Genomic DNA, 15685 nt, shown 5'->3' on the forward strand with positions numbered 1-15685 from the left:
TCATCCCGTCCTTGCAGTTGGCTGCATGATATATTTATTATTATGCCATTTTACAGATGAGAAAACTGAGACTCGAGTCCACAGGCTAACCAGGGACAGCCTTGGGCCTTCACTCTACTGCCCTTCGCCTCTGTTATGAGCATGTGCACATCAGTCAAGGCTGAAGCAATCCTTTCAATGAAAGAAAATGATATTTGGTAAAGTACCTTGAAAGAAATACTCTTATAATAAGAATTGGTGAATATTTAAAATGTTGTCTAATTAACACATTGGCAGTGTTCTTCATGTCATTTATACATGCCGTTCAACCTGCAAATATTGTTTTTAAAAATTAATATAGTAATATTTAATACTTTTTAAAGAGAGCCTTTGATTAACTTTGGTCCCATCAACAAACACAAATTGCATTAAACTTTTTGAACAGACTTTGTAAATGTAATCATTTGACTTCCTTAATTGTCTGATTAACAACAACAACAAAATCTTCCCAAGTACTTAAGTAATAATTCCTGTAAATATAACAAAATCTAGACATATAATACATTTCATATACTCTTAAAATATCAACATAAAATTATACTCTACATCAACTTTTTAACTCCACATTTTAAGTTAGAATTACAAGTTTGACTGACACTCCAGCACACAAAATCCTCTTAAACATAACAAATAAGGAAAAGGCCAAATATCCACAGATTACCTCCTAACCCCAAAATATCAGAAATAGATTTGATTCATCTTCATCATTTTTACACTTAATGCTGTCTCTTTTCGGGATTACAAGTCCTTTTCCCACTAAAAAAAGATTCAGAATAAATTTGGAGTTGAATTTCCGAGTGAATTTTTGGGGCCTCCTTACCAGCTAGCTGAGGTTGCATCATGAGCAGGGATGTTAGCTTGGACACGGGAGTTAGAAGTAGAGAGGTCAGGATGATTTTTATTGATTTTGTACTTGCTAAGTCACTGTCTTGCGAACAGGTCAGCTCCTAGTCCTGGCCCCTACATTCAGTCATATGTTACCTGCTTCTGTTCACTTAGAGATGCCTGCAACCTTGCCGGGTCTCTGGAGCACACGGCTGGATTTAACATCATTCCTGGTCTAATTCTATTCTGAATTCTTTTCATATTCTGCACATTTGCTGCAGCTGTAACTTCCAGCCACTGCTCGAAGATGAAGATGAGGCTCAAAGCTGGACAGTGGAGGGAGGCCAGCCAAGGTCAGAACTGCAGAGATGGCAGGTGTGTGTGTGCTGGGTGAGGCCAGCTTGTTGAATGTTGCCATGGCCCGTCCTCCCCATTCGCCTCTGGGAAACACAGGAGGAAACTGCACACACAGAACCCGCATCCATCTGAACAGCTGCATCCTCAGAAAGATCTGGCTAAGGCAGTGACATCATGAAACTGGAATTTCTTTCACTCTGGAGGAAGTGAAAAGAGCTGCAAACAGATCTTTAGGGACTGGTTATTATTCCCTATTGTAATGGACTTTTCTTTCATCTTAAAGTACATTAAAAATATTGACGCGGCAATATAAATACCACCTTCCCCCCCCCTGCTTTTTTTAAAGCAAGAAGTCTCTTGAATTTGTATTTGTTTTGCTGTTTAAAACCAAATCTCTAAGGAAAGCCAATGCAAATACAAGCTCTTCAGTGGTTATGGTCACTCAGTGGACTCCCTGGTTCCCAGCAAGCTCTAGCTGCCCAGCTGAACTTCTCTTTGTGGGTTTTCGGAGGGCTGGGGAATGGAAATGCATTAGTGTTTCTCCAGTTTGCTCATTCTTTGCCGTATGGCACTCTTACCTGCAGGCTTTTCACACACAGATGGGCTGCTGAATGTTCTATCATTGCAGGCTTGCCTCCAGACCCAGGTATATTTCAAGAGCAGAAGCCGTTGGCACAATCACCCCTTATTCTGTTTGTGGAAGAAAGTTGCCATCCACGCAGTTTTGGCCGGGCGCGGTGGCTCACAGCTGTAATCCCAGCACTTTGGAAGGCTGAGGTGGGCGGATCATGAGGTCAGGAATTTGAGATCAGCCTGGCCAACGTGGTGATACCCTGTCTCTGCTAAAGATATAAAAAATTAGCCAGGCGTGGTAGCGCACGCGTGTAATCCCAGCTACTTGGGAAGCTGAGGCAGGAGAATCACTTGAACCCAGGAGGTGGAGGTTGCAGTGAGCCGAGATCACGCCATTGCACTCCAGCCTGGGCAATAGAGTGAGGCTCTGTCTCAAAAAAAAAAAAAAAAAAAATTATAGTTTCTACACATGTGGGTTTGGAATTTGAACAAATTATTTTATTCTGGGAATGCTTTATAATCGCCTAAAATGACGACTTCTTTCCTAGTTGTAATTTCTCTTTGCCACGTTACCAGGATGCACAGAAGGCACAGGGAGGAAAGCTCTGGGTTTGCCTCTTGCGAAACTCAAAAGCCACATTAAGGATGAGGCAGTCATCTGAGCCAGCATCTTGTCTGGAAATAATTATGCCTTGCTAACAAAGCTGTGGAAATCTGCAATGCACAAAAATACAACATCCATGCAAACCCAAATAAAGGGAAGCAAATTCCCTTTGGACACAGCTGTGCCTAAGACTCCCAGAGTGAAAGGAGCAAAATTGTACCTATGACCTACTGTTTCTATTAGAAACCCTAGAATCAATGTTCATCACCCCATTAAAAAACAACAGATTTATGAGGAGAGAAGCTTCCAAAAAGACTGCAGAATTATCTTTTTTTGGTGCAGTTGGGACATTAATTCTCAAAGTATTAAAACCTGTCCAGGTTCTTCTGGTATGTTCCTTCTGTCTGTACAAGGAGCATGTGATTTTTTTAAAATGTTGACTTTGCGGATCCCGTTAGTTAGGTGGGAAATTGAGACACCAGAGAGGCATGAGGTTCCTCATTTAGTCTGGACTCAGTTCCTTTACTAAATTAAAGGAAATGTACCATACTGCTGACTTGGTGAGTTTGCTTTCAGTGCACGCTATGTGTGAGGTTGTAGAGAGTATGAGATCAAGCAGTGTTGGGAACAGGCCCCCAAAATCTGGCCATAAACTGGCCCCAAAACTGGCCAGAAACAAAGTCTCTGCAGCACTGTGACATGCTCGTGATGACCATGACGCCCACGCTGGAAGGCTGTGGGTTTGTGGGTTTACCGTAATGAGGGCAAGGAACACCTGGCCGACCCAAGGTGGAAAACCGCTTAAAGTCATTCTTAAACCACAAACAGTAGCATGAGCGATCTGTGCCTTAAGGACATGCTCCTGCTGCAGATAACTAGCCAAACCCATCCCTTTATTTCGGCCCATCCCTTTGTTTCCCATAAGGAATACTTTTAGTTAATCTATAATCTATAGAAACAATGCCAGTCACTGGCTTGCTGTCAATAAATATGTGGGTAAATCTCTGTTCAAGGCTCTCAGCTCTGAAGGCTGTGAGATCCCTGATTCCCTACCTCACATGCCATATTTCTGTGTGTGTGTCTTTAATTCCTCTAGCTGGGTTAGGGTCTCCATGACCGAGCTGATCGCGGCAAAGCAGCACGACCTGTTTCCAACATCTGACTTTTCCTCTCTATTCTGCCTAGCACAGGGGCCAGCTAGAGCTCACAGTCCCAGCCTAGTAGGGATTGGCTACACAAGTCTTTTGAAGAACAAGCCCAGATGCATATTTATTTTGAGTTGCTCAAGAAACTCTAGGTTGATAAAATCACAAGTGTGAGAAGTGAGGCAGAAGAATCTGTAGTTTTATCTGAGAATTCTCCTGCCACCATATGTGTTGGAGAAAACAAGTACACAAAACACTGGGGCTAGGGGGTCACCAGGGGCTGAGGGAAGGAGAATGGGGAGTTGGTGTTTAATGGGTACAGAGTTTCCATTTGGGATGATGAAAAAGTCCTGGAGATAAATGGTGGTGATGGCTGCACAACACTTTGAATGGACTCAATGCCACTGAACCGTACACTTCTGAATGGTTAAGGTGGTAAATTTTATGTCCTGTGTATTTTAACATGATTTTTTCAAATTTTAAAAAGTAAGGTAGCAGGAATAAGTAATTCAATTAGGCAAACTCTAAGATGGCCCCACAAGTCCTTCTCCTGGAGCATGTTCTCTAGAATCTCCCCTTGAGTGTGGACAGGACTTGATGGTATTTCACTCCTGTGATTAGGTTACTTATAATGGAAAGATAAAGGGATTTTGCAGGTATAATTAAGGTACCTAATCAGTTAACTTGGAGTTAAGCAAAAGGGAGATTTCCCAAGGTGAACCTGCCCTAACTAGACCCTTTACCTGGGGGCTTCCTGAGGAGAGAGTTGAAGCAGCAGAAACCACCTCCCTTGGCCCCAAAGATTTGCATGTTATGGAGAGGGCCACTGGGCAGGGAACTGCAGGTTGCCCTAGGAGCTCAGATCCTGCATCCTCCAACCACAAGGACCTGAATTCTACTGACAGCCAGGGAGCTTGGAAGGGGAGTCTGTGCCTCAGAGAGAATTGCAGCCCTGGGCAACATGAGAATTTGAGCCTGGTGAGACCCTGCAGGAGACCCCACTGATGTGTGCTTGGATCCCTGGCCCATGGGAACTGTGAGTTAGGAAGTTTGGATTGCTGGAAGTGGCTAAGTTTGTGGTCATTTGTTAGACAGCAGTAGAAGATAACTGTAGCCCCGGTGGTCACTGGGGTGTTGATGCTCAGCATCTGCTGCAATATAGGCAGATATTGTCCATGTATCCAGTGCACCTCGGCAGCTGCTCTGCACAGGGGAAAGAGGCCAAAGGTATCCATCCATGGAGGGAAAGCACTGTGTGGGGGACAAGGTGCAGGTGACCTTGTTTTATTTGACTAAATTAATATCAAACTGAGGGGATCCAGTGGAAGAGCCCCAGGGAAATCAGAGCTGCGTCCTACAAAACACGTTCTCCTCTCATAGGAGACAAAGGCATGGGTTAAACAGCGCGCTTTAATGCAGCGCACAAACTTCCAAGTGTGGGTGCAAAGGGACAGACCTCTTTTCACACAGTCAGGCATGCAATTCTCATTGTTTGTGTCCATAGAGATGCGTGCCAGGGAGGAGGGAGCTAGCTGAGCTGTGTGTGCCTGGAGCTGTGAAACAGTGAACCGTATGCGGGAAAGCAGTACCAAGCGGATGTGGTCAGTAACTGCGACCACGGGCAGTCACATGACTTCTCAGTTTCTATGCCTGTAAAATGCCAGGACCAAACTGGAGTGCCGGTCCTGTCAAACATCTCTGAGGTGCCCACAGTTGTTTATTACTAATCATGCAGGAACATGCAAGAACTGACCCAGAGGCTAGGACAGGGAGGATGGACTTTGTGTCCCTGTGAAGCCACATCCTTCACATCACCTAACAGGCCCTGCCCAGAGTAGAAATAAGTGAGTGGGTAAGCACTGTTGACGTGCCTAGCCACCCTAGTTTCGGGAGCTGGCTGTGGGGTGAATGAGTCCATGGCTTACAAGGGCAAGCACGCACTGTGCTCTCCTTCACCCCTGTCCTCTCACAATCGATGCTTGGCATTGCAGCCGGAGTGACGGCTTAAAATACAAAGCACATCATGTCACACCCTTCCTTGAAATCCTCCAATGCCTTCTCACCTCACTAGGCATCACCAGCAGACTCTCGGCCTGCTCAGCACACAACGGCCACCCTGACCCTTCCCTGACTCCTGACGCTTTGTGCTTGCTGCTCCTCTGCCTGGAATCCTCTCCACTGTGTGTCCTCACCCAGGCTCAGCTCCTCAAGGAGGCCCCCCCTAACCAACCCCTCTAGACAGGCTCCTCCCGCGTCCCCAGGACTCTTCACCTTCTTTGTCAGGTAAGGCTGAGGGATGGAGGAGACTGGAAAGAACCTTGAGGTATCGAACTGAAATTAGACATAGAGGTATAAATTCATGAGCTGCATATCTGTATCTTACATATACCCAGAGTTAGAGAATTGTTACAGATGTGTGTGCATGTATGCATATCTATGTGTGTGTATATATGTGTGTGTACATATATACATGCACATACCTGCTATGTCTGTCAGCTGGAAGGGCCTAGAAGCAATGACAATGTGGCAGGCACAAACACAGCCAGCACTCAGGCCTTGGTTGGAGAAACGGTCGATTCCAGCACAGGGGTGGGGAAAGTCCAAGAGAATTCGGGAACATATTTTTGTGCCAGATAGCAAAGAAGGACCCAAGAATAATAAGAATAATGGGGATATATCAAAAAGAGGCAGGTATTTCATTCCTGTAATTAGATTAGTTATAAGGGAAAGATAAAGGGATTTTGCAGGTATAATTAAGATCCCTAATCAGTTTACTTGGAGTCAATCAAAAGGGAGAATTCCCAGGATGAGCCTGACCTAATAGGCCCTTTAACTGGGGGCTCGAGGGGGCTCTCACAGGCCGATTTTAGAATGATTTAAGCATCAAAATAAATAATTGGATTACAATACATTGTATGAGATAGGAATCCATGAATCCATACTCATTAAAAAAAATTAATTCAATAAATAAACAAATGAGGAGAAGGAAAAGCTCTTCCTTGTAGTAGAATGCCAACTAGTAAATGCAGAGGGAATGATGGAAATAGATAGTCACTCTTAGGCAACAGTAACAGTAGTTGTTGATCCATGTGGGTGTCCCTGGTGTGTGGAGGTTTGATGAGAAACAGGATGTTGGCAAAACATTGGACTACCTTCCTACAAACCACTACCAAATGCAAGGGGGAGGCGGCAGACACAGCTTGACTGCGTAATTAAGGTGAGACCATCTCAGGTAGGACAGGTGGCACCGTGCGCCTCATGGTTTGATGCATGAAGAAGGACACAGCATCTCCTCGGTGGTATTACAGCCTTGAGTGCCGGGGGGTCTCAGCCCATGGGATGAAGGACCTGTGCTCCTGTGCCAAGGGCACAGAGGCAGAAAAAGACTGGGGGCTGTTCCGTATGGGAACAGACTGAGGTGACCAGAAGCTCAGTGCAAGGCGTGCTGTCTCACAGCCTGCACAGGAAAGGCTGGTGGACCCTTGGTGGAATTTGAACCAGGTCTGTGGATTGGATGGCTGTGCTGTATCTGTGTTCATTTCCTGACTTGGACAGTCTTGTGTTGGGGTGACAAAGAGTGTCCTTGTTTTTAGGAGGTACACAGTGGGATATTTAGGGATGAGGGCACTGCTATGGTCTAAAGGTTCTGTCTCCCAAAAAGTCATCTGTTGAAACCTAATCACCAAGGTGATGGTATTAGGAGGTGGGGCCTTTGGGAGGTGAGTGGCACCCTCATGCATGGGATTAGTGCCCTTACACAAGTGGCCTGAAGGAGCTTCCCCTTCCTCTACGTGAGGATGCAGGGAGAAGGTGCGGTCTATGAAGAAGAGGGCAGGCCCTCACCAGACACTGAACCTGCTGACACCTTAATCTTGGACTTCCAGCCTCCAGAACTGTGAGAAACACATTTCTGTTGTTTATAAGCCACCCAGGCACAATGTCAGGGTATATATAGCCAATATATGTCAGCGTATATATATACAACCCCTTGTATGAGATAGGTGACATATCCTGACTATATATATATACACACACACACACTCACATATATACATACACTGACATACATATATATTTGATATATATGTATATATAGAGAGAAGGTGATGAAGCAATGTAGTGTTATTAACAATTATGAACAATTAACTACACAGTTGATAACAATATTAACAATTGGAACGTCTAGGTGAAGGGGAAAAGGGAGCTTTTTGTACTGTTCTTACAACTTTTCTACACACTGGTAATCTCTTCGTAATCTACCTTCCAGGGTTTTTGAAAGGACCAGATGAAATAATGTTAAATCTCTATTAAAAGATTTTTAATGCAAACATATGTAATTACCTTGAGCATGTCTCATTTACTTATTAGCCATCTTCCTGCACGAGACTGTGATCTCCACGAGAGCAGGGCCTTGCCCTTTACATCCTGCTAGATCTCCCTGCTTGGAATGGTGCCTGGCATAACAAATACTAAAATATATTTCAGTAAAAATACTCAAATATCCGTCGAGTAATAAATGAATCGCAGAAATTGGGTTAATTTTATACTTATCATTATTATAATATCATGATGTATATGTTAGTAAAGAGAACTGTAATCACCTTTAGTCTGCCTCTTAGAAATCTTGAAACCTGTTTGGAAATCTACTAGCTTATTGATTTGTTATTAGAGTAATTACTGTTATGTAACAAAAATATACTTCTACATAATTAAGTATATTCATTTGCATGATAGAATTTGATCACTTTCTTACTGTAGTGGTTGAAGAGAACTGTCATTTAAACAGTGCAGATAAAGCCCTGAGAAATAAGTGTGCATTTCCTATTACAGAAACATTCTCCAAGAGACATTTGAAAGGACCTAGGATGAAGCCCCGGCATGGCCCTGCGTGGAGCCAGGACTTGGGTTTTGTACAGTTGCATGAACTGCCAGTGGCTGTCTTAGAATAAAGTGCTCTATAAAAAATGTTTTCTAGCAGATAGTACCTTCTCATCGTACAAAAGCTTGGGTAAATTTTCAGGGTGGATGCAAAGTCAAGCAGGATCATCAGCAAAGAGAGGGACGATAAATGAAGAAACATTTGTTCTGATCAGAGCCAACGCCGTGTGAATAATATTCCGCAGTTTGTCACTCCAGCTGCCGGAACAGAACATTCCAGGGAGGTGGGATTTGCCCCATTGCTTTACTGGAAACAGTGGGCGGGGGTGCAAATCTGGTTCTTACGAAAAGACAACTTCAGCCCTGAAGAGCCAAGATGTAGTCCCAGCGCCTCAGAGAATGTGTCTGGCATGAAGTGTAAGCAGCAGATGTAGCTCTGTTATTCCTAATAACACAGACTACAGAAATCGTTCTTTCCTTTTTTCTATTCCTCTTTAAGCTGCTTCACATACCTTCACCATCCCATAAGTCAAAATCTGCCGCTGCGATTCCCTATTTCTTTTTTTCTGTAACTGGGGAAAATCCCTTACCACACGACTTTCCCTTCCTACCTTTCATCCCTGTAATTTCAGAATATGAACTTAAAATAATCTTAGGGAGAAACTGAGAAAGACTAGCAGTATAAAGGATATAAAATGTGGAAGGCACATTCAAATACCAAGATTTCAAAGCTAAATAGAACTATGGATTCAGCAGTCTGAAATTCCTGATGCATGGAATTTCTAACACGATACCGAGTAAAATATCTTTATCTGTGTATCTGACTCTATTCGGCCTTTTTTCTCTCACTTACATTTTGAATTTCATCCTTTTGAGTTTCGTATCTCACCCTAGGTGCCTGAAATTCTGTGTGTATGTGTACCGCCCACATCACTGCCCAATTTGGGAGCAGTCCTAGTTACATTTTATTTACTACAGAATCATAAATAGATGTACTGTAATATCAAAGGCACTTTCATAAGCCATCTGTTGACAATATTCTAGATCTTCTCACAAGTCATATCTTATTAAAAGCCTGATTCATACAGACCAGATGTCCAACAGTCAGGAAATGGCTTAGTAAATGATGGTACATCAAGATCATGGAATATTATGTCATCATTAAAGTTATAATTACAAAGTCTATTTTGAAACACAAGACATTTTATAATTTTATGAAAAAATACATAGGAAGTAGGTATTCTCTGCTGATAACTATGCTAAATATTGATGTACTGGAATAAGTTAAAGGTAATATGCAAAAATGGTGAGGATATATATTGTTTGAAAAATTATTTAATCTTGGCCAGGCACAGTGTCTCACACCTGTAATCTCAGCACTTTGGGAGGCTGAGGCAGGCAAATCACAAGGTCAGGAGATCAAGACCGTCCTGGCTAACACAGTGAAACCTCATCTCTACCAAAAACACAAAAAATTAGCTGGGCGTGGTGATTTTTTGTAGCCCCAGCTACTCGGGAGGGTGAGGCAGGAGAATTGCTTGAACCCGGGAGGCGTGAGCCGAGATCACACCACTGCACTCTAGCCTGGGCGACAGAATGAGACTTTGTCTCAAAATACACACACACACACACACACACACACACATATATATAAATCTTGATGATGATACATTATCCTTAAACAAACAAACAAACAAACATAATTTGCAAAATTTCTGAAGGAAAGTGTGACCCATAGGGTGATCTGGAACTTTATTGTTTATGCACTAAATGCATTTGGTCACAACCCTGCCTGAGAACCCTACGTCGTTTTCTTCCTCCCTGTTTATATTATTTTAACTCTGTAAAGAGAGCTAAGTATGTCTGATTTGCCCAGAACTGTAAGTGGAATGTCAGTGAATGAAGTAGTCAGAGAAACAGTGGGCAAAATTCATTTCTTCATTCAGAGGATATGTACTGGGACATTCACTCTGAACCAAAATCTGGGGGATATCAAGGCAGACGCAGTCCCTTCTAGGCAGAAACACACATCCAATCCCAGGTAGACTTGTCAAGCTTACATTGCACCTCTGCAGTTTTTCCATAAAGAAGACATTTAGATTTCAAGAGCTGGATGGACATTTGCTGTGCTTTACCGCCTGGTACGGTGACTCCAATTTTCTCCTACTATATATAAGAGGCCTTGGTGGGAGGGTGAATTCAGAGGCCTCTCTCCCAAGATAGAAGCAGAGGGGGTCAGGCCATCCTCCTTCCTGGAGGGATATATCCACAGGTGTGGGCATGAGCCCCGAGCCTGGCCCTTCATTTTGCCCGTCTGGACTCTGACTTTTGGGCAAGGGCTGGGAGCAAGGGCCAAGGTTACTCTCAGAAGCTGAACCAGTCCTGGCGGAGGTTGTTGCTGTGTCATTGGGTTTCACAGCTCCCTCGTCTCTGCTGGTTCCCAAGCTTGGTCCTTCGGTCTTCTATTGATTCCACGAACCACACTCACATCCTTGAATACTCCTCATCCACCCCTCTTTCCAATCAATTCCTTTCTGCTTATCTTTGCCCGAGTCATTTTCAGTTGTTTGCGGTCAAGAGCTTTAATCAATACAGAAAGGAACATCATCCACTTGGTTTAACATCGCAGTTAGGAACAAGGCAGACCTAGGGGCAAATCCTGCTTCAATCATTCAGAAATCTGGACAGTTCCTGAAGCTGTGAATGCCTCAGTTTCCTCATCTGAAACTGGGAAGAATGACCACTGCCTCCTTAGTGAAAGCTAATGAGAAAATATAAGCTAAGAGTCTGGCAGTGTGCCCTGCTCATACCAGGAGATTCCAAAGTACTATTTTAAAAATTCCCCTTCCTTTCCTCTCTGTCCTTTTCCTCAAATAAATACTTGAGGAAATCTCTTGGCTGGTAGAACTTTAAAAACAAACAAAGGAAATTAGAATCTATAGTTCTTTGCTCCCTAGTTCCTGGTTTTCTCTCCCATAATAAATGATCATTGGCATAACATTTATATCTGTAGAACTGGATAACTGGATTTTAGTAATTCTAAAATCAGCAGACAGTTTGCTAATGGAATAATCTTCATGTTTGTTGACAACAGTGAGGAATAGAATCATACATTTTTGTTGACAATATTAAAAACCAAAGCTGAAAAGCCCTTTCTGTTCACCGTTGCCCATAAAGGGAGATGCAGGGAATTTACTCCACTGTCAAATGATATATATATATATATATATTTAAACACAACAACAAAGACCCCAAGCTATCTTTCCAAAATGTCAGGACCAACTGGCCCCACAGTTTAATCCAGAGCAGCGGGAGCAGCCACAGCAGCGGGCTCCAGTGAATCGCTCTAGGGATTGGCAAAGTTGACGTCCCATCTCAATCCACGCCTCACTGCAGGAGCAGTGCGTTCAGCCTGGTTGGGAAATAACCATCAAGATCTGGTTTTGTGAATGGTAAGGTCAGACCCATGTATAATCAATCTGAATTCACATAATTCACTTGAGTCTGCTATTCCTCAGTTTACTCATTACATGTGGCTGAACAAAGACTGAGATCCTCTAAAATGTATTATTAATTCATCCATGGACCCGACCAGACAAAGAGGAGCTGGTTCCTAAAAATGATGATCTTATGGCTTTGGAGACAGGAGCGCAGTTCACAAAACTTAGAACGCTGTGGCTGTGGCTCACTCTGGGGCCAGCCTCTCTTGTTCCACCAGACACCTCAGTGGCTGGTGTTTGCAACATATTCTCCATCCACTAATTGAAATGTTACAAATAATTTAATTCTGCAGGATGATTTTATGTGATAAGTAAACAATCCTGCTGATCTCATTTTTCACTCTTTGACCTAGACCCTAGAGAAATGTTCCCAAAGAAGGAAAAGGAATTCGGACTCAGTATTCAAACAACAAGAGTAATTACTCAACAAAGAAGTCAATTAAGCAAATTACCCATGAACTTAGTGGCTTTTAAAGCATAATCATTATTTATTATCTCGCACAGTTTCCACCGGTTAGGAATGTGGGAGTGTCTCGGGGTGTCTCATGAAGCTGGCAGTTACTTGGAGGCTTAGCGGGGCAAAAGGGTCCACTCTGCAGACGACACCCTCACGATGGCAGCCAGCGGGTGCCAGTGGCTGTCTGGAGACCTCAGCTCCTCTCCACGTGCTCTTCTTCACTGTGCTGCTTGTTGCCATAGCATGCTGGCTGTTTTCCCCTGAGCTTGCAAGCCAAGAGTCTAGGTCTGTGGTTCTCAGCTGGGAGCAGTTTTGCCCCCTAATATGGTGTGGATCCGTGTCCACGTCCAAATCTCATGACAAATTGCCATCCCGGTGGATTTCTCATGAATGGTTTAGCACCATCCTTTGGGGCCCTGCTCATGGTAGTGAGTTCTCATGAGATCTGGCTTAAAAGTGCGTGGTGTCTCCCGCCTTCTTGCTCCCGCTTTTACCATGTTTCGTGCCTGCTCCTGCTTTGCTGTCCACCATGAGTAAAAGCTCCCTGAGGCCCCCCAGAAGCAGATGCTGCCATGCTCCCCAGTTCCTGTACCTGCAGAACTATGGGCCAATTGAACCTCTTTTCTTATAAATTACCCAGTCCCAGGTATTTCTTTATAGTAATGTGAGAACAGACTATTACACTCCCTCATCCTGAGGACATTTGGCAAAGCCTGGAGACATTATTTTATGTTTACTGTTGAGCAAAGGGTGCTACTGACATCTGATGCGTAGGCCAGGAGGCTGCTAAACATCTTACAATGTGCAGAACAGCCACCACAATAAATAACTATCTGGTCCAAAGCGTTAACAGAACGGCTGTTGAAAACCCTGGTTACAGGTGGAAGCTGCAGTGTCATTCATGATCTAGCCTCAGAAGTTACCTTTGCTCACGTTCATCATATACCATCAGCCATCCCTGACCCCGTGTGGGAGGGTGCAACACAAGGCCGTGACTGCTGGGAAGCAGGAGCTGTCGGGCACTCTTGGAGCTAAGTCTTCGAGTGGGAGGACTACCAGTGCCTTTTTTCCCCTTTCTGCTTATCTCTATTGTCCGAATTTTCTGGAAGAAAAATATACATTTATGAAATTATAGATATATACATATACATACACACACATCGTATATAATACAAAACAAACATCAAGAACAATGCACTAGGGCTAGGTATAGAGGCTCACACCTGTACTCCTAGCGCTTTGGGAGGCTAAGGTGAGAAGATTGCTTGAGTCCGGGAGCTGGCAATCAGCCTGGGCAACATAGCAAGACCCTATCTATACCAAAAAAAAAAGTTTTAAAAATTAGCTGGGCATGGTGGTGCACGTCTGTAGTTTTCTGGACTAAGCATCTTGCAGTGGGGACCCACTCAGGTGGGAGCATTGCTTGGGCCCAGGAATTCAAGGCTGCAGTGAGCTATGATTGCACCACTGCACTCCAGCCTAGGCAACAGAGGGAGACGGGGTTTCACCATGTTGGCCAGTCAGGTCTCGAACTCCTGACCTCGTGATCCTCCCACCTTGGCCTCCCAAAGTGTGGGGATTACAGGCATGAGCCACCATGCCTGGCCCACTAACTTCTTAAATGAGAGGTCTGTATTACTGCCTACATATCTCCACCTCTCAACCCCCTTTCTGTCCTCACTGAGGCTAATGGGCTGCTAAAGGCAGTGCTTTTCTGCTCTTATTTGCCACAATGTTTCTCAAAGACTGGGCCCCACTCATTTTCAGTAGGATCACCTGGAGTTCTTCTGGACTGAGCATCTTAGGGTGAGAACCTGGCAGAATTGTAGATTTTGGGGAGCTCCCCCTGTGATTCATGCCCACCAAAGTTTAGGCATCTTGGGGTGGGGAGCTGCACAGGAGGCTGAGGTGGGAGCATCGCTTGAGCCTAGGAGTTCAAGGCTGCAGTGAGCTATGATGGTGCCACTGCACTCCAGTCTGGGCGACGGAGGGAGACTATCTATTAAAAAGAAGAAGAAGAACAATGCACTAAATTCTCAGCTACGTTGCCCAAGCTGATCTCAGACCCCCATACTCAAGCAATCCTCCCACCTCAGCCACCAGCTGGTCCTCAAGTTCATCCTCATAGGTGAGACGCTGCTTCTTCCCACGAGCTGTATTTTGGTGCCTCTTTCAAAGGCAGAACTGGATCTGATTTGCAACAGAAATTCTCATGATGTGAAACGGTACACAATGAAAAAGAAGAGAAAACTGTCCTGAAGAAAATGACTAAAGTTTGATCTCATTTCCTTTCCCTTTTTTGCTAGTTATTTATAATTGAACTTGAGATTCATCTTGGCTTCTTTGGACTTTCCATCTGAAGGCGGGACTTGAATCTTTACTGAGTAACACAGATCAGAATGATCCATCTGACCCAGTTAATATTTAGCACAAAGAAGCAAAGAAGGAAACGATTGGGCAAAGACGGAAGGGGGTTTGGAAGATCAAAGTATTTAACTCTGTCACTTTGTAGCCTACAACATCAGATATTATCAGTGGCATTAGATGGCTGATACAGTCAGAAATGTGCTGTCTTGAAAGACATATCTGTCTTTAAAAAACAAAACTAACGTGTCAAGCAGACCAAGGCCCTTATCTCCTGGTTAAATATTTGCATTTATTGAGTCAGAAGGGTGTGGACTGGGGCTGGTGGGGCCCGGGGGATGCAGTTGTAGAGGAGACTTAAGAGGCAGGAACACACTGCACCCGAGGTCAGCATCAGCAGGAAACAAGGGCTCTTGGGGGATACCGTTCTGGGAAGGAATCCTCAGTAGGCCTGCTGCATCCTCATCCAGTCCCCAGGTTTCCCATCAGGCAGGTTCCTGTGTGCAGACTGTGGCCCGCTCTAGGTACCTGCTCCTTTTTCTCTCTGCAAATGGCCTTTTCTAGTGTGGGCTTTATAGATGGGTCCTTCTGGCAACAGGAGAGAGAGATGTGCCTATCCCGTAGCTCCAATCATAAGATCGCCGCTTATGCAGGAGGAGATTGCTTTGCACTGGCTTTCAAGGCAGTTCCAGGCCCTCAGTTCCTAGAAACATAGAAGGAACTGATCTCATGCCCATTATCTGGCCCAGGTGAAATCCTGAACACTCTTCAAAGTCACACAAAGGCTCAGTTTGAATGCCACGTCATTCTCTCCTGTTAGCCTCTGGTGGGTCTAGAGCATGGCTTCAGAGAACCTTAGTGTCCTGATTTCTTCCTGTTTGAAGGCTGCCTCATGATGGAGAGACAGAAGCAAAGCTGTCTCTACATGGAGAGGTGGCATTTA

General features: G+C 44.2%; 2 long non-coding RNA genes across 3 annotated transcripts in view; one reads left to right on the forward strand and one right to left on the reverse strand.

Moving 5' to 3' along the window:
• Positions 1-3762, forward strand: part of LOC144340585 (uncharacterized) — a 149330-nt gene extending 145568 nt beyond the window's left edge. The window contains exons 4-5 of one of the 2 annotated variants that reach the window (XR_013416853.1): positions 57-197; positions 1850-3762. This is a non-coding gene — a long non-coding RNA (uncharacterized LOC144340585). Of the gene's footprint in view, positions 1-56; positions 198-1145; positions 1661-1849 lie in introns of those variants that run through there. The other variant, XR_013416854.1, reaches the window with a different exon arrangement.
• Positions 3763-12385: 8623 nt separating this feature from the next.
• LOC144340684 (uncharacterized) lies at positions 12386-14917 on the reverse strand. Its single transcript, XR_013416931.1, has 3 exons — positions 14470-14917; positions 14155-14377; positions 12386-13480 (listed from the first exon to the last, which is right to left on the reverse strand). It is a non-coding gene; the product is annotated as an uncharacterized LOC144340684 (long non-coding RNA).
• Between the last annotated feature and the right edge of the window lie 768 nt (positions 14918-15685).

Source organism: Macaca mulatta, chromosome 4 (assembly GCF_049350105.2).
Source record: "Macaca mulatta isolate MMU2019108-1 chromosome 4, T2T-MMU8v2.0, whole genome shotgun sequence".
In the NCBI taxonomy this organism is placed as follows: domain Eukaryota; kingdom Metazoa; phylum Chordata; class Mammalia; order Primates; family Cercopithecidae; genus Macaca; species Macaca mulatta.